Source organism: Sinohyriopsis cumingii, chromosome 12 (genome assembly GCF_028554795.1).
Source record: "Sinohyriopsis cumingii isolate HCF-2022 chromosome 12, ASM2855479v2, whole genome shotgun sequence".
Taxonomy (NCBI): Eukaryota; Metazoa; Mollusca; class Bivalvia; order Unionida; family Unionidae; genus Sinohyriopsis; species Sinohyriopsis cumingii.
This window is the reverse complement of record NC_142972.1, coordinates 8,608,962-8,629,367: the sequence shown is the minus strand read 5'-3', so window position 1 is coordinate 8,629,367 and position 20,406 is coordinate 8,608,962. Positions and strand designations below refer to the sequence as shown.

The window sequence follows — 20,406 nt, the reverse complement described above, 5'->3', positions numbered from 1 at the left end:
CCGACATAAATATGGTACGTCTGACATCTAATATGGTCACAATGGCCTATGTTTAGTTAGTCTGACATGAATATGGTACATCTGACATTCAGTATGGTCACCATGGCCTATGTCTAGTTAGTCCAACATAAATATGGTACATCTGACATTTCAGTATGGTCACCATGGCCTATGTCTAGTTAGTCTGACATGAATATGGTACATCTGACATTTCAGTATGGTCACCATGGCTTATGTCTAGTTAGTCCAACATAAATATGGTACATCTGACATCTAGTATGGTCACAATGGCCTATGTTTAGTTAGTCTGACATGAATATGGTACATCTGACATTCAGTATGGTCACCATGGCCTATGTCTAGTTAGTCCGACATGAATATGGTACATCTGACATCTAATATGGTCACCATGGCCTATGTCTAGTTAGTCTGACATGAATATGGTACATCTGACATCCAGTATGGTCACCATGGCCTATGTATAGTTAGTCCGACATAAATATGGTACATCTGACATTCAGTATGGTCACCATGTATTGGCTGTCATGGAAAGTCGTATTAGGTCATGGGTTTTCACTCGAGACTTAAGTATTTTAATATCTCTACTGAACTTAAACCAGAAGAGCCTATGGATGGTCTATCGTCTATCGTTCGTTTGTTTGTTGTCGCCATTCCTTCAAAACTATTTCGAGGATTGCCATGAACTTTACACACACATTCATCTCATATCCTAGTTGGTCCCAGATAAAAAAAACGGTGCTACTTGCACATTCTATATGGCGGCCACAGCATCCTCTTGAAAATCTCACTACACATCCTGGAGAGATGGTCAGTATCAACATGGGATTTTCACTAAACGATTTCTTATAATTTTTAGTTTTCATAAACGAAAATAGGGCTGAGCTGGTGTCAAATATGGCTGCCACAGTGGCCTTCTTGAACATATTTATATCGCTACTCCTGAACAGAAAGTCATATTGATAAGGGATATTTACCAGAAGACTTCTTGCGATGTCTAGCTAGTCCTAAATGAGAATTGTCTGGATCTATTAACAAATATGATCATCATGAAAATAGTTGTATCCCTACTCTAGCTGAATGGACGGTCATATCAACATGGAGTTTTCACTAAAAGGCTTCTTGTGATGCCAATTTAGTCCCAAAATAAATGGTACTGATCTGGGACTCATTATGGCTGCCACAGTGACAGTCCTGAAATCCTATTAGCTCCTGCATGAATGGTCACATCACTAAAAGACTTGTGATGCAAAGTAAACATGGCGCTGGTCTAAGTCAAATATGGCTGCCATTGCACATCTTGAACTTGTTACCGCGGCTCCTGCTAAACAGAAAGTTATATTGATGTGAAGTTTTTACCTTGAATCTTCATATGATGTCCCGTTGGTCTTATGTGAACACATTGCTAAATGAACATAGTGTCAATATGACGGCGAATATGGCCATCTAGTCAGCTATCTGACTACTCTTCCAAAATGGATGGTCAATATTTAAATGGGTTTTCATTAAATGACGTGTTTTGATGTCTAATCCTAATTGAAAGTGGCGCTGATCAGTCTTCCAATTTGGCCGCCACAGCGAACATCTTGAAAATCTTGTTTTCCCTACTTCTCTTGAATGGATGGTTATATTATCATGGGTTGTCACTCAAAGACTGTGTGATGTCTTGTTAAGATTTCTTTTGATGTCTAGCAGTCCTGAATGAAGATGGTGCTGATCTGATGTCCAGTACTGCCGCCAGGCTAGCTATCTTGAACATTTAATTAGACTACTTCAACATGGGCTGTCACGCAATGACTTCTTATGATATTTCATTGGACCTGAATGAATATCGTGCTGATCTAACGTCTAATATGGCGTCAATGCAGCATCTTGACAAGCTTGTTATCGCTACTCTTCCTGAAAGGATGATTGCATGAATACAAAGTTTTCACCAAAAGACTTCTTAAGATGTCTACTTGGTCCTAAACGAAAATGGCGCTGATCCAAGTCCAATATGATTAACAAAGCACCCATCTTGAAAATCTTAGTGCTACTCCTGAATGGAAAAATCATGTTTACATTGGGTTTTGACCCAAAGACTTTTTTATGCTGTCTAGTTGGTCCTAGATGAAAACGGTGTTGATCTGATGTCTAATATGTCTACTACGTTGGCCATCTTGATCTTGAATCACTACTTCTGAATTAATGGTCATACCAGGGGTCTTCACAAAAGATACTTATTATTATGTTTTTCTGATCCTTTACTGAAATGGTGCTTGTCTGACGCGTAGACCAACAAATTGTTCTCCACCTTTGTTTTTTCTTTTCTTTTGACGCGGCGGAGACCAATGGTGTTATGCACTAATTGTGCTGAAGCGTCCGCCGGTGTATCGGCGGATGATCGGACCGCGCGCTATTAATTAATAAATTTATTTAGACTAACCTTTGTATCCAGACAGTAAGTATAATCCCTCTTCTAATGATCCACTGCATTAAATCCTTTAGAACACTCACTTTTTTAGTATAAATCCCTGTCAGAACAGAACACCTGTGTATTCATCTGCTGTTGACCTCAGATTTGAATTACCCACGCATGCGTATAAAGCAAATAGCGGAGAACTCGCCCCATGGAGAACTCGCCCTGGGAGAACTCATCCCAGATGTCAGGAGAAGTTGCCCCATGGTGGTCAGAGAAGTCGCCTCAAGAATCATGCATAGTAATTCTGATATGTCGCCACACGGTTGTTAAGGCTTTATTGTTGTTTTTCTTCAACTTAATAACTTATTAAATCTATAAAATTCGCAATTTTTCAACTTTTCCATTTGATCAACTCCGCTTCTGTACTCAACAAAAAATAAGTGTTATCTGTCCCTTTTACTCTGCTCTTCAAATCATTAAATACATTTTATTTGGAAAAATAGAGTTGGTGTAAGCATGATGTGATGTCTGCAGTTTTATATATGAAAGTATTCCAACCTAATAACCTAAGTCATCCTGAGATAACTTTATGGCATGGACCTCTATAACCCCAAATCGCCTGAATTGGCGATGACCGTCAAATAAGCCAAAGGGCTATAGTATCATCTCTCTAACTGAACAATTTAATCTGATTGTTTATTGAGATTTGCTAAAAATTGACGAATGATACTTGAACTCGATAAAAAGCATCATTGACGCCTACTCAGGAAATGCGGTTGCTACTGAGTTCATCATCATGGCTAACGCGCAGAATTCGGACGGTTTCTGATAGCTCACTTTTACTACGCCCATCATTTAGTTTGTTTCTTTTTTGTCAGTGTTCGTAATTTTATTATTTCTCAATAAAACAAACTATTTAAAATTGAACGGTAAGTTTTAAAAATATTTCGCTACTAAATTGCCGATGCAAAAAAACACAACAAGATTACGTTATTTTATTATATATAAAAACACCATGATCACGCGTACTAGCGGGATTTTGTTACCTTAAATGCATATTTGAACTGCTCGACATACTTGGGACATAATGAGAAGATCGTCTTTAAAAAAAAATTTAAATGTCACATTTAAATCATGGGCTAAACTGAATAATAGTTCACATGGTCCGAATCAGCTTGGAAGTTTGGAGAATCAGCCAGGAATCTGGGCCGATTCAGTCAGTAATTTGTACAGATTCAGCCTGGTCCGAGTTTAAGAGTAATTACCACATTAATGAATAATGTTAGTGTATTAGATGCATAAATCACGAAAGTTAATAGTTATATTTGTTTTTAAAAAATTCTCGTGGTGATTCGGTGTGTGTTGTTATAAGAAATGTAACACTTTTATATGAACACACAGACTTTCAATCATAAGTGATTTATATTTATTTTATCAACATCTCTCCAACAAGATAAATGCAGAATGGGAAGGAATGGGTATATTATATAACGAGTGGAAAACAGTCTTGTAAGTAAGTGTGGAAGAAAAATGCATATTCACCCGATTCAGTTACATACAAAATCAAAGGTGCATAATAAATTGAATGAAAAAGCGTAAACATGTCTTTAATGTTATTTCATTTGGAATTATTTTTATTATAATTCAAAGATTGTGATATAAAAAAGTGCCCAAAAATTGAGAATTGTTCCAGTACCTATGTTTATATAATTTTACGATATAATTATCATATTTCAACAACGAAATAAAGTAAGGATTTCAAAACGAATACTTTTTGCTACCAATATTGAAACAGGTTTGCTTTATAGTCGGAGATGAACATTGATGAAAAAGAACAGCAATATTTCCCATATTATTCAGTACCAAGCATATGATCGTCTAAGAGAATGAAAAGACTTATCATCCTTTTTAATCACTATACTGTCGTCATTCATCAGATTAAATAAAGTCTTAATTTCGTCCTTAGAAATATTACTATGATATTGCTTTTTATGATTACCAATTAATATCTCTTTTGTGATCGCATATATATAAAAATTTAAATATGAATCACGTTAAAGATGATTTAATTCTGTTATTAAAAAAAAGTTATCTGGGTGAGAAGTTTTGGGGTGACTTCTCCAACCAATTGGAGCGACTTCTCCAACCACTCTGGGGCGACTTATTCAGATACGTTGGGGCGAGTTCTCCCAGGGCGAGTTCTCCATGGGGCGAGTTTTCTGCATACCGTCTAAAGCAGCATCACCACATGGCAAGAGTAACGCATGGAAACCGTCTAGCGAGGCATATATCACTGGGAACTGACTAATGCTTGGGTGGGAGCTGTGCCGTTACGGCAGAAATTTAGGAGAGAGAGAGAGAGAGACGTCATGTCAGAAATGTGAGATAGAGTGAATGAAAAACAAATTGTAAAAAGACCACAAACTGTATTCAGATGTGAAAATATGCTTCACAATAATAATATTAATATTAATTTATTATTATTACTAGTGGTAGTATTTTCAATCATATTTAATAACATTTACAATGGTTTAAATGGAAAGTTAACATACATACATATCTCCATATTAATACTTTACATTACTTATAAAAAGAAAAATATAAGATCTCGTGAATGGGTTGCAAGATTGCCAAGTGTGATAGCTGCATTAAATAATGAAATTACTCGAACAACTGCCATGAAACCCGTTAGTGCGATTACAAAAAAAAACCTTTCAAGACAACCAGTGCTTGGTAATGTTACTGTAAGATATTTATATAAACCCAGTGAACCTGAAGGAGTTAAAAAAAAAACAAAAAAAAAAGAGCGACTGATCCTATTTGCCAGACAAGCCATTTTCTCACTTTCTTTACCCTTAACAGTTTGCTTATTGTGTGATGAACGTTTCAAAGGTTTGTCTTTGAGACACGTAACCTTCGGGTCATTTATTTGTGCGTGTACCAACATTAATTTGAAAAGAAAAACACCTATAACTATTTATGTTTTACTGCAAAATACTGATACAGTATAGTACAGCACAATCTTCATGGGTTAAACATGTATAGAATGAATGAAAAAGGATGACTTAAATGACGTATAAGTGGCGCGAACAGTTTCAATTACTTTAAAATTTATAAAAAAAAAAAAAACCTTCCTAATTTAGCATCTTGCCTAATTTCGCGTCTTGTTTAAATTCGCGTCTTTGGCATCTTGCCTAAATTCGCAGTAATCGGAACCATATCAGCATTTCCTACTTTCACTTCCGTTTAACGCAAAATGCACATGTCCTGTTTCTTGATGGCAGAAAAATTCCTCTCCATGGTAGTTTGTTAAGAAAAAAATTACCCGTTTTCCATTAACATAAATTAGTGTTTTACCTCACGAAATGCGTGTTAATTGACCTATTTTCCATTAACATAAATTAGTGTTTTACCTCACGAAATGCGTGTTAATTGACCTATTTTCCATTAACATAAATTAGTGTTTTACCTCACGAAATGCGTGTTAATTGGCCTGTTTTCCATTAACATAAATTAGTGTTTTACCTCACGAAAATGCGTGTTAATTGACCTGTTTTCCATTAACATAAATTAGTGTTTTACCTCACGAAATGCGTGGGTAATTGACCTGTTTTCCATTATTTAGAACTGTCACTTCACTAAAGCTAGCAAATAAGTCGACAACTGCTTCGATTTCTTAAATATACATAGTACGCAAAAATCTGGACTAGTTCCCCTGTTTTAACAAAGATATACTGACATCAGATAAATTATCTAGTGTCTTCCTGTAGTCGGGACTTCGTAACTTGACAACGAAATCCCTTATTTTCTCAGGAGGTTGTACATACATAGTCCAAAATCTACATAAAGGTACATACTTATCTTGCATAACAAAAGCGTACACATTAAGTACGCAAAAAAGGAGGAACAAGGCTAACAATTTATTAATAATATTCGACACATTTCAGATTTTGTTATGTACACAAAAGTATAAACTACCTAAATGACAATGTCAAATTAATTGCAGTTTCTAAGATTTGTGGTTAGGTTCTTGTATAGAAGAAAAAGAAAAAGAATGGTTAAAACATAGTTGCCGTATTGATGTTAATTAACCTTGTAAGCTAAGGCGATTGATATGAAATTTGAGGTAAGGCCAGACTAACTAAAATAGCTTTCCTCACCTCTCATTAATAACAAATCAACTGAACTTTATTAGTTCCTATGGTTTATAAATGTAAAACGTTTTTGTTTTCTCGAAATAGCAGGTTAACTATCAAACTGTAATTACGAAAATAACTACGTACTAGTAGATCCGGTTTGTTACCATTAAGATGGAATTCCTTGTTTTTACCTTTCCATTTATTAATTTGTCTTCATTTCAATAAGTGAGTAAAACGAAACACGAGTAAATAAAGAAGTAAGCCCGTCTGTACCATTTGTCTGGAGGGGGGCAACGGCTGTCGGGTTCAAGTGGCAAGCAGATGGCCCAACAGAGATTCCACATGTACTTAGTGGGGGGTGTGTTGTTCACTTACAGACATCCGCTAGAAGGCACTACATTATGGAGGAGGCGATCTGATTAAATCAGCTATCCGCCATCTTTTCTTTAGTAATTTTCTTGTAATGTTCAGACGCTAGTCGGCTAGTTTGGTATGGCTGTTTCTATCCTTTCTTCTTGGATCCAAAGGAGCAGACGCAAGGTAAGCGCACTTCCGTCTTGCAGGAGTGTATTATGGATGGTACCTATGTTCCCTGTGCTTTGAAGTTAATTATCATGAACAGGAAATGAAGTAATCAAGCTAATAAGTAACCCGGTGTATTCATTCGTATATGAATACACAATTGCATTAGATGTATATGGTACGCATCTCGCGTTTAGGATACAGGGAAGATAAACTAACATCAAATGCAACAGGTCAACTATGCTAATATCAAATTCAGCAGAAAAAGGGGGGGGGGTGAGAAAGGTTGTCCACTTTGTGAATTAGACTTATTGTGTAGTGTCACATGTTAATGGATCTCCATCCTGGGTGTACATTGTCCTCATGTGCTTTTAATAAAACCGATTTATTTGGAGGCGCTATTTACGTCCATTCATTCTCTCTCTCACACACACACGCCGTCTCTGTCTGTCTGTCTGTCTCTCTCTTCATTTGTGGTACTCCCAAAGAGACTTGAACACCAATGACAATCTTTCGTACAGGGATAACAGGAAATCCAAACAGCATCATATCTATGTGGAATATGGTTGTACATTTTTTTTAATGGCACTTTTGTTGGCTATATCGTGCCGAGGAACGGGAGAGAACTGCATTTCTCACGGACATACAGAAGGAATATGAAAACAAGGCACCTACCTTTCTCAGTTCTTCATGTCGCAAGCGTAAGTTTCTTGTACACTTCTACTCGTGATGCAGTTAATATTCTATACGTAAAATAATGTAAAAAGTTAAATTAAAACTTATTGTGATTTAATGAACAGATTCACCAAATTCACAAATTTATAAGTGCGAGTCCTGGGTCTATCTTGTATGTAGTTTTGTTTAACAATTCCTGTCATTTTTTATTTTTTTATTCCTGTGAAACTTTAAAAACACACGTGCGAAAAAAGAGGCACAGTAGATGGTCACTGGCATTAAAAAATTGTTGCGACCTGTCACAGTTATATTGAGTGGTTAAATAATAATAATAATAATAATAATAATAATAATAATAGTTGTGATTAAAATGACACGTAGAATTTGTAGATGATGATATCAGTGATTTAAAAAATAAAAGAGCCACATTAGTACAATAAAAATCAAAATATTAGAGATCATTTTCCAGTTATTTTTAGTTTGATTTTGATGAAATGAAATTGGAACCACATTGAACAAAGTAAGATTAGAACTGACCAACAACCATACAAACAAGTCCAATGCAGTCGTAAAACTGTTATATAATTAGTTTGTTCTTTGTTTTGTTGATACAGGGTTGAGAGGTCTTTTTACGGTATACGTTCACATTGAAGATTATATCATGCCTAGTGAAGTATAGCATTGTTAATTGCCCAAGGACACACCCCAGCTGCTGACTGGGGCTAACTTGATGGTGGTGATTGAACTCGCACCTTCTTGATCATGAGTCTGGTTCCTTGACCACTGAACCATGGCGGCTTCGAGAAAGGAATGAGAATTATACTTTGGGACCAAAGAGAAGTAAATTATACTGTGTAATCTTTTGGTGAGCAAGCAAGGTCATCTGGATCTCTCAAAGAAATTTCCTGCTCCGCAAATATCAAAATACAAAATTAATTACCTAGATCGTAATGTACAATGACCACATAGGCAAAGCATTCCGGTCAAGTTGTTTATTTGGTAGAACCAGGACGAGAAGATACATTTTGCAAACTTTTAACCACCATGTTTTATTAAATTCAGCGAATAAACTAATTCTCGCAAAAATGTGCTCTAAACGTAGACAACGCGTGGGAATGGTGTGAAGGAAGTTTCTAACTTGTGTTAGATTTTAGTAGCCACAGTGTCATGGCGTCATGTTTACTTAAGATATAATACAATTATGGCACGCAATATCGTTCAAAATGGATGAACTGGATCAATCGTTGGGTGAGCTGAAGTAATCGTAGGGTGAGTTTGGGGAGATCGTAGGGTGAGCTGAAGTAATCGTAGGGTGAGTTTGGGGAGATCGTAGGGTGAGCTGAAGTAATCGTAGGGTGAGCTTGGGGAGATCGTATGGTGAGCTGAAGTAATCGTAGGGTGAGTTTGGGGAGATCGTAGGGTGAGCTGAAGTAATCGTAGGGTGAGCTTTAGGAGATCGTAGGGTGAACTGAAGCGATCGTAGGGTGAGCTTGGAGAGATCGTAGGGTGAGCTGAAGTAATCGTAAGGCGAGCTGGAGTAATCACAGGGTGAGCTTTAGGAGATCGTAGGTGAACTGAAGCAGTCGTAGGGAGAGCTTGGAGAGATGGTAGGGTGAGCTGAATTAATCGTAAAACTAGCTGGAGTAATCGTAGGGTGAGCTTGGGGAGATCGTAGTGTGAACTGTAGTAATCGTAGGGTGAGCTTTAGGAGATCGTAGGGTGAACTGAAGCAATCGTAGGATGAGCTTGGAGAGATCGTAGGATAAGCTCAAGTAATCGTAAGGCGAGCTGGAGTAATCATAGGGTGAGCTTGGGGAGATCGTAGGGTGAACTGAAGCAATCGTAGGGTGAGCTTTATGAGATCGTAGGGTGAACTGAAGCAATCGTATGGTTTGGAGAGTACGAAGGGTGAGCTGAAGTAATCGTAAGGCGAGCTGGAGTAATCGTAGGGTGACACTTAGGAGATCGTGGGGTGAACTGAAGTAATCGTAGGATGAGGTGAAGTAATTGTAGGGTAAACTGAAGTATTTGGAGGGTGAGCTTGGAGAGATCATAGGGTGAGCTGAATCAATCACTTGGAAATATAAGAACGTTACCTAATATGCATTGTTGTTAATACAAATGAAACGGTTCATGCTGTTGTTTGCTTGTGTTGTTTTGCATTTCAAGAAGTATTCTTATGAGAGGGTGTTGTTGTTGTAGTGTTTTTTTTTTTAAAAACAATGGCAGAATTTAATTTTAGATTCGAAAATAACGAAACATAATTATCACTAATGTTAACATTTGGCAGGCAAATACTTGATGAAGGAAATGTAACATTAACTTGATTTTCTTTGTTTACAGTCTATTCAGCGGTATACCGTTTTACAAAAAAAATGAAATAAAGCTAGTTTGAGACATTGCCTCTGTGAACTTCTAGCAGATTCTGAAGATAGGAAAGTATTCCGCGGATGGAATAGTGAAGTTCCTGTAAAATGTGTTACACTTCTCTTCTTCCAGCAAGATGTATACACCTTTCTATGACAGCTAATAAAACAATGTAGTCCTTCAGTTTTCTAATCTGGTATTCGATTCCTAACAAATCTTGTGTTAAATAAAACCTATTAATATTTTGCAGACAAGAATCTAGGTCTGTTAGGAAGTCGACAGTTTCATTTCTCTCCCTAATTATTCATTGAAGGAAACATGTTCTTTCAAATCAATCACAAAGCACGATGAATGCAGGAAGCAGCGGGGGGGGGGGGGGGGGGGCGCGAATCGGACATTTTGTCCAATCGTCATTTGGTTTAATTAATACTTTCTGCACTCAGCGGATCCGGTGTCGTCAGCGCCCGGTAAAAAAAAAACGACGTCGTCGTCGGGGGGTCGTCCAATCGTCATTTGGTTTAATTAATACTTTCTGCGCATCGATCTCAGTGTCGTCAGCGTCCGGTAAACACAGCGACGACCGCGTTGATGTCATTGCCCCCCCCCCCCGCTGCTAAGAAGTTATTTACAATGAAAATTAGTTACAATTTAACCGAATATTTGGTCAAGTCCAATACGATATCGTGTCCGAGGATCATGTAAATTTATCGTTACAAATCCATGTGGGGTCGACTGAGCATGACTAAAAAAGTTTCGAAAACCATTAAAGTCCATGTCACCGCCACACCAAGTTTGCCAGATATTTCGTAGCGTGTGTGTATCAACGCCGTTGAATACTGCAAGAATATTACAGTTGTCTCTGATTACTTTTGGAATCTGAGTGTATCGTTGAGTGACATATATCACGTCGGTGTTTTTATGCCTGCCTCTGGAAAATATCCTAGCTGTGTTTTTTTGATTGTCTAACATAACATCATCGTACACGACTAGATTGTTAACGTCGCCATCAATATCATCAATACCTGGTGCATCATTGATATCTGTAATAAACTCAATAACATTTTTTCAGCGATCGCTGATGCATTCTCGTTAAAATCTTTCAACACCTCGTAGCATCGTTGATCATCTACGCTAGGGGCGATTAAATACAACTTATCCCACTTCATCCATCTCATTATTAAATTAAGTAACAATTGCGTCTTGCCGGATCCAGATGGTCCGATGATAATCATCCGGATCGAGTTTGGTAACGCTGCAACATGCAAGGAGGGTTCTCTCGTTTTAGTCGCCGAAAAATCAATTATATTCATATCTCTATACATAAATTATGGATTTATATTGTGTGAAGTGTAGAGTGCGTACTGGCACAAATGATATGACAACCGTTACAACGAGAAATAACAGATCGGCACTTACTGGTAAGTGTGCACGATGCGGTACAAAGAAATTTAGATTTATTTCTATTAGACCCGGGGATGTTTTTAAAAAAAGCGAGGAGGTGATATTGCAGCCAAGTTATCAAAACTCCCCGGAACACCGTGGGCAAAGTATCCAGGAGAAAAGCACCTCCCAGGATATAGCTACTGTGGCCCCGGAACACGATTAAATATCATACTCGATGATCAAAATCAGCCCAAACCCGGTGAGTATCCAATAAACGCTATCGATAAGGCGTGTCATGCTCATGATGTTGCTTACTACAAAAGTAGCGATCTGCAACAGCGTCATATCGCGGATGTAAAATTAATTCATGCGTTAAATGCCATTCCTGATAAATCCCTCAAAGAAAAGTTGGCTTCATGGTTTGTAAAATCGGCTATGAAAGGTAAATTAATGATTGGAAGCGGAGCTTCTCGCGCTGGTAATTGAAAACTCTAGCGTTTATAATAACAACATGGAATCCATCTATTATTCTCCGAGAGGATACTGGAAGGGGAAGGCCGCAATTGGTAAACTCGCAAGCGCTGCAAAGGTAACAAAGGCCGTTGCGGCTAATTGGTTATCCAAACAGGCTATATGGCAAATTTATCTACCACCGCCTAAACAAATCAACTTTCTGCGCTTTGATGTCGGCGTACCTAATGAAGTTCATCAGGCTGATATACTATTTCTGCCGCATGACAACGGTTACAAATACGCGCTAACCGTAGTTGATGTTGCGAGTCGATACAAACAAGCGGAGCCGTTAAAAACAAAGTCAGCAACTGAAGTAGCCGATGCGTTTGAGCGGATTTACCGAAGGGGTCCTCTGCGCTGGCCAAATCTATTACAAGTTGATCCTGGTAGTGAATTTCGCGGCGCTGTTTTATCAACGCTGAAACATCATAGCGTCGCGATACGACGAGGTCATACTGCGCTACATCGTGATCAGGCAATTGTTGAACGATTCAATCGGACTCTTGCTGAACGGTTATTTGGATATCAATACGCGAAAGAATTCATCCAGGAAAAACGATCTCGTGAATGGGTTAAAAGATTACCAGGCGTAATTGCAGCGTTAAATAACGAGATTACCCGAGCAATCAACATGAAGCCCAGCGACGCGATTTAAAAAAAGTATATACCCGGAAGATCAAAAATAGATAGCGTTTCCAAGCCGATTCTCGGCGATGTCACTGTTAGATATCTGTATGAACCAGGAGAGCTTGAAGGCGGTAAGAAAAGAGCTACTGATCCTATTTGGAGTGTTACCACACATAACATATCAACGATAACACGATCAACTGGTAGACCACCGATCTATAGACTGGATTCAACTGCCCCACAGCGGGGGTTTACACGCGAGCAACTACAAGTGATACCTGACGATACTCAATTGCCCCCGCGTGGTCTTAACTAGCGCCGTTGCGTCTATTGCACTCAAGACAGGTCAACCTCACATTGTTTTTGACATGACCGAGACTGTTATCGATCCTGTCCACGGTAAATTGGCGAGCGTCTTTATCCGAATAACGCCAGCGCATTACACAATTGCAACTCGCGCAGTGATTATTTTGTTGTTGTCGTAACGCAGTTATTAATTCGGCATCAATATCAAAACGCCGCTGTTTTTTTTTTATCCTGTTGGCGGTAACCCGAGAGTTTTTTATCAATGACGCTTGCATCGAGGATGACTTCGTCACTGACTTCGTCAATAACAATTCTTCGAAGCTGATTTATCCTCCGTACTCGGGACACTGCAAGATAGACTAGATTTGACCATTCGATGCGATTATCAACCATCCAAACAATTGTGTCCGTGATGGTTAATCCCTGAGAGGAATGTATTGTCGTTGCGTATCCTAGCGTCCACGGGGATTTATCAGCACGTAGCGCGCCCTCGACGACGCTGATATCAACGAGCACGATATCATTCAGCACGAGAATTTGTTTTTTTGTCCCTGACGCTGTTGGGCCCGGGATTTCAACTTCAATGTTTTGCCGCCGTGTATCCGCGGGTCTATAACATAACGGCACTGGGCGCGTTGGAAACTTTTCCTTATGCAACGTAAACAACTTTTGCTGAAGTGTGTCTCTGACTATCTTTCTACTCGCTACAATCAAATCGTTTGGTCTCCATGTTTCCCAAAATGTATTCATTGGAGTTTCGGGAATCACCTCGCGGATTATTTCACATTGAACTCTATCCGGCTGTAATCTGATTAATTTTTTAACCTCGCGCAGTTGTTCATCAAGTGCTCGGTAATCAGTATCGGTTTCTTCATAATAGTCCACAAAACCCTTTAACCAATCATGTGGACCCTCGCCGACAAATAGTGGTGGTTGGCCATGATCTCCGCACATTATCACCGCTGTATTCGCGCGCAGCAACCACTCAAGAAACATTTGTAAAACATCTAACGAAACAGTACATATCTCATCCCAGATGATAACCTCAGGAATAAATTTTTCACCCATTCGATCAGGAGTCCACTCACCGCCGCTGTATCGAAAAAAGCTGTGATAAGTAACGGCGTCGACATTTCGTTGTTTTATCTCTCGCGCTAGTCTATGGGTCGGTGTAAGCACGATTATACTTGCCCGCGTTCGAAATAATTCAATTGCCCGAGTCGTTTTTCCCGACCCGCCACAGCCGCTTAAATAAACTGTTTTATATCTATAAATTGGATCAGAACACGGTGGTGCATTAGACCATTCTGATAGATTATCACCGCGTAAGTAATTATTTTCAACGGTGACATCTGCTGACGGGGAATAATCGCGTCGTATTTCTTTTTTAATTCTCCATGTACCCCAACTCTCGTCCGGACTAGTAAACTCGGCTATGTTTCCCTTATACTTTACGTCTATATAAAATGAATCAACGGCTACTCTAACCGCGGTGTCGGGAAATCTATTTATCATCGAGAATAAATTGATAGCGGCGTAACCCAGCATAAATGCTCTCAAATGTGGATACGCGGGGCTGTCTCCATCGCTGTAGGTAACAACTGTACCCAACCTTGTTCCATTGGACAAGAAAGCTGTTTTGCAGTTCACGTATCTATTTTTTACCACTGCGTCCTTGATTACGAAATCATATTCTGCGTCATCTATAATCAGCCGTGAGCAATATCGTTTGTAGTCGCAGTTTTTTCCACCTTGTGTGAACTTACCAATTATTTTTCTACCGAGATCTTTTGCCTCGCGGTTTCGTTGGTTGAATATCTTTTTGGACCATTCGATGATATATTCCTCGTTGGCATCAATGTGTTTTCTGGACTCGTCAATTATGCTATCTAGACGCTCCGGTTCTGGTAACCAGAATTCAGTATGCGCCCGGTATGATATAATCGCGTCACTGACAATCAACGATACAAGCATGCTACAATCAATCATAAACCGTAGCAGCGCTATTGGAAGCCATCTCTTTTCAGCCATGTGTCTACCGATCCAAATATAACAACAGCGATGAAGTCCTGCCGCGAATTCAAATGATACTATGCGAGCGAATCCGGTTAAATCAAAATCAGGCAGTGGTCCATTAATAGCAACACGAGTCATTTCATGTCTGGGGTGTCCAAATCGTTTAAAGTACTCAGCGGCGGATCCATACCCGAGAAAACTCGCTGGATAACAGGCAACCATATCAACGGAAATCATAGCGTCGCGGTTGTATTCAGTGTTCCATAGTCCACCGTGATAGTATTCCAAACAACTGGATTGTACATCCGGTAGAAATTCCTTGCGCGTTGGTCTCCACGCATTTTTCCTTGCTGCAACATGAGCCGCAACCGATGAAATCGTAAAACAATTTGTTAGCAGTTGTTCATCATGCTCTTCAAATTCCATGGCGGTTTTTTTTCATCTTGTTGTGAAACGCTTCAGTGCGATATAATTCACCGTTTGGTCTTACAAACTGATCAAAGGTATCCGCATCGTTTTCAGCGCTGCGAAGTAACCACACTGACACAGGGTCGTTTTTACACAAACAAGCAATAGCATCAAATAGTTTTCTTTCCGCGAGAAAACCATCCTCTCCCAGGAATTCCCCCGGGATATACTTTACTGTTCTATCCCGTGGAAATATTGTGACCGCGGACGTCCATGCGTGTTCGTTATGATCAATAATTTTGATTGGGGCTCCCTTTGATTTATACTTTGATTCGTATAATACTTCACCGGTTATCGTTGTAACGGTTATTGGAAATCTCAACGACGTTTCTAATCTCGCTATGTCGCTGATGGTTGCTCCTCGCTCGCGCACTGTCTCCTCCCACTGGTTGATTTTGCTACGTCGTAAATCAGTCAGTGTATTTCCTCGACACGCATTTGTAAAATGCTCTATTACTCGTTCTGCTACACAATTTATCCCCGTTGACTGTTTCATCGGCGCTAGTTTTCCGATATCAGGTTTCTTATTTAACGGGTATATTCCATAAACAACTGCTGTTTCAGGATACGCTCGTTCATAGTATGGTCTGTCAATTCCGGTTAACAACCCCGGCTTGGAGTCGCGGCTCAACGTAACCGCCTTGTTGCCGCTACGAACTGGTTCAAATTTATCTCGTATAATCCAATTGCCTGATTCCATCCGGACAATGAATTTCACTCTGAAGAAATACTTGCTGGAGCCAAGTTGTGATATTATCGTTGCCGCGCGTTTGTCGTTCATGGTAGCATCAACAACGCCATGAATTCGAAATGTTGACCAGGTGTGAGATGCACCATCACGCTTGAATTCATTGATACAATCACGAATTTTATTTAACAGGGTTCTATCGTTTATTAACGCTTTTGGTACGTCCTTGAGGGCTCTATCGAGATTGAACTTAATATTTTTCCAGGGCTTAATTGCTGCTAGTTTCTTGAACTCCTCCTCCATATAATTAAAACAAGTATTTAAATAAAAGAATATAGTATAATGAATCACTGCAAATGGTTGATGATTGGGTTGACAACCCCGTGCAATAAATCATGTAGAGGTGAATTCTGCGGGTATCATTTACAAAGCGTTCGTAATGGTTCAAATGGCCCCCTCCCGTGCTTGGTTTGCCACGTTGGGGTGCGTGGTAAATCACAATTATGTGTCAATTGTGGCGGCAAACGATACAGGGAACTAAAACGCTATTATGACAAGCGAATAAAAAACGCCGTCGTTGACCCCACCGCTGACTCCGTTAAGGACAAAATCATCAAAACTCCTCAGGACTACATTGAAAGGTTTATAATTAAACCAAATAATGAATTAGACAAGTAGTATTATTATACAAATGAACCAAGAATTTCAGCCGCATCCTGTGCTCGTTAATTACGAGGCATCTCGCGACGGCGTTGTTAGAAACCGCAGACTGAAGAAGCCGGTTGGTACCGTAAATAATCAAGGGTATTTGATGTTTGGTGCCGGGAAAAAAAGCTATTACGTTCATAGAATAATCTATGAAGCGTTTAACGGATTGATCAACGACGGTCTTGTTATTGATCACATTGATGGATGTCCTCAAAATAACAGACTGTGTAATCTGCAAGCCATCTCTCAGAGTGAAAATAATAAAAAAAGGCCAAACTGGTAAGTTTTCAAAGCAAGCAAGGGGGGTCAAATCGTTTGATACATCAACGCACGAGGAAAAAATATTTCAGTCGATGACTGAGGCAGGAAAATATTTCGATATTTGTAGAGCCTCAGTACGAAAAGTAGCAGAACGAGTATATCAAACAGCGATCTCAAAAAAGACGGGTCACAGAATTCGATTTTCATATATAACATCAAAGGGAGATAACTCGTTTTGTGATAGCGTCGCATGACAAGAGTTACGTCCCTTGAAGTCCAATTAATGTTACGATTAATTAATCATTTTACGATGAAAACTAATGAAATACACGCTGTTATCTAACAGCTGTATTCTTTTTTTTAATGTTTTATTCAAATATTTGGTTTCATTTAAATGCTGTGAAACACCATTAATAAGTATTCAAGGATTTAACGATTCAAGGGAATTCAAATTAACACACACCTTGTGACTGATGCCGCTGTATTAGTCACTTTATATATAAACCGACTCGTTATAAGCCTGGGGCTTTCTAAAGCCGATTCGATCAATCAAAACTAACCCACACACTTGACCCGGGCGTGTGGTTGTCTTTTGTTCACAATCATGCAACCGGGTTAATTTAATTGGGTTGCTTTTGATTGGTCGAATCGGCCGTAGAGTTCCGCCCCGCCGTTTTATGTTTGTGCCGTCCCATCATTTCATTGTAAATATATCCGTACATGTAGTGATGTCCCCCCAAGCATATCTTCTGGGTGGTCTACGATGACGTTTGTCACCCTAGGCCTCCCTCCCGGAGATGTATGTTTCGGGGTTCCCTTGGGCTCAGATGGATGCGAAGGCACCCAAGGGGTTCCAAGATGTGTTGCTGATGGATGTAACCGATGGGCCTCTCTGACGTCATAGGGCGCCAGCGGGGTTGCCAAACGGGTGTGCCGTCCAATCATAATACTCTCTGTTAACACGAAGATGCGGATTATACGAGTCCATAATCACGCACATATTTCTCTAGGCAGTAGATGTTAACGTGCCTAGAGTTCATTTTGTAAAACATTTTTTTTATATTAGAAATAAAGATGTTTATAAGAATATGAATATCGAAGACATCAATAACATTTTAACTGAAATTTCAAAATTAAAAAATCAAGGAATTGTATTATCTGATAAGCTTGATAACCAAAAAATATTGTCCGATTATGAAATTATTAACGAGCAATCAAAGAAGGGTCGATATACCTTGCCACGTGAGTATTCTTTTATAAAGCGATTACAATATACGATCAATGAAAACATGTATGGCAATGACGTAAATGCATTTATTGGATTGTTTACTACCGTTGAAAAAATACGACAAAAACTCGGACAGGCTTTTGAACGGCGTCGAGAAATCTCTAATAAAATTAAAAACATCAGGAAGATTCTAGACGAAGACGCTGTGGAGGAGAGAACTCTCAATTGAAATCACCGATTATACTCATTGAAGTTACTGTGTGTACAAGTGAAAAAAAACAAACGTTAAAACAACATTTTTTTTTTGCCATCAGCGAAGTCATATACGTATGCAGGTATATTTCTACATAGGATTTTCTCCTCCAAGAATTCTTATCAATCTGGATTTTCCTATACAACTATGTGCGTACTGAATTAACTGTTCGTGGTCGCAGATAATTACTGCGACACCACCGTTTTCACGTAGTTGCTGATATTGCTGTGGTGTTAGCAAGAATCTATCATCACCATGTTCAGTAACCACTAGTTTAAAACCCTCCCCGTGATTATTTTTGAAGCATTCCCGGATTGCGTCGTATAGTTTGACTTTGTCGTTGATGGATACTTTGACCTGGTAGTACATTATTAAATAACTCAGTATTTAATTGCAATGACGTGTTGGGGTTTTGTATTATAAAATTAGAAGAATTTTATTTATAATAAATGGTAGGTGAATCACTTACAACGAGATTAGCACGTGAAAGACTAGCAGCGCTTAAAAAGTTTATACCGTTACGAGACAGAGTGAGAGAGAAACTTCAAACGCGGCAACAAATGCAAACTGATTTTGCTATTGGAAGCGAACAGTTATTTGCCCCGGTAACTAAAGTGACCAAAGATGTTACGGCGGCAACTGTACCCGTTCTCGATGTGCTTGAAAAGATAGCGGCAGAGACAGAACAAACAAAAAGGTCTTTAGAAACACTTCCTGCGGAAATAGCGGTTGCTACAACACACCAGCGTCGAAGACAACCACCACTCGCTATAACGGACCCACAAGAACCTTATGTTACAATGGCTGATGAAGAAGAACCAGGCGCCACCGCAAGAGAACCAGAAGAAGAAATACAGGAAGAAATACAGAAAGAAATACAAGAACAGGAGGAGATAAAGGAGAATATACCCTCTAAAGTACTTACAAAGTCCGCAATAGATAAAATTAGAGCCTTCGACAGCTACGAAGGATTAGTTAATTTTACTGCCATAAATTTTGATAAGGATTCACGAGAGATGTATATCAATAGCGATTACGAGAAAAATATAAAGTCGTTAAAGGATTGGACAAGAATAGTGTATTTGGCAAGTAAATATAAAAATGTATTACCACCGCGTGATAATAATTATATAATATTCCACGAGAAAGTAAAAAGTAAAAGACCAAAGCACGGAAAAGGATACTCCGTTGGAAACTCTTCTGGTTTCAACGCTAGCGTTTCATGTCCTGGTAATGTTCTCAGTGATATATCACGGCTGGAGGTATTAATCGGAGAGAAACGAGCCGGAAATAATTCCAGTGAAATTATTAATGAAGCCGCTGATATTTGCAGGCGGTTATTTGCCGGTGGTATCATGGACATTAATGTATATCGAGAACTCATTGACGAGTTAGTGGACGGTTTTGATGACCACGGTCATTACAGCGATTGACCAATCACTAATTGGAAAACACTGGTGTTTTTATAATAAAGATGATTATACACTACAACCATGATAAACCAGTCAGCGTCTACGTGGTAAACTCACGATTGCCTGTATACCGCGCGTGGTACGGAGACGGTCTCGGTAGCACCATTGCGGGGTTATTTACAAGAATGGCTCCAAAAGTGGCGCCGTTAGCTAAACAATTATCTATGAAGGCCATTGATGTTATTCGTGATAAGGGAATCAGCGCTATTGGAGATGTTGCCGGAAAGGCGTTTTCTGCAGCAAAGGACAAACTAATGTCGTTGGTGAGAAGAAAAAAACAAACGCCGCTGCGTTCTACAACAGTGATGCCTGCAAATGTCAGCAGGGTAATAAATAACGCGGTGGAAAAAAAACTAGCGTC

General features: G+C 39.2%; 1 protein-coding gene across 2 annotated transcripts in view; it reads left to right on the top strand.

Annotated features, from left to right (window-relative positions):
* Positions 1 to 6,932: 6,932 nt before the first annotated feature.
* LOC149785977 (beta-1,4-N-acetylgalactosaminyltransferase bre-4-like) overlaps positions 6,933 to 20,406 on the top strand; it is a 123,931-nt gene continuing 110,457 nt past the window's right edge. For both annotated transcript variants that reach the window (XM_089976237.1, XM_089976239.1), the window contains exon 1: positions 6,933 to 7,098. The gene's annotated coding sequence lies outside the window, so the exon portion shown is untranslated. The remainder of the gene's footprint in view (positions 7,099 to 20,406) is intronic.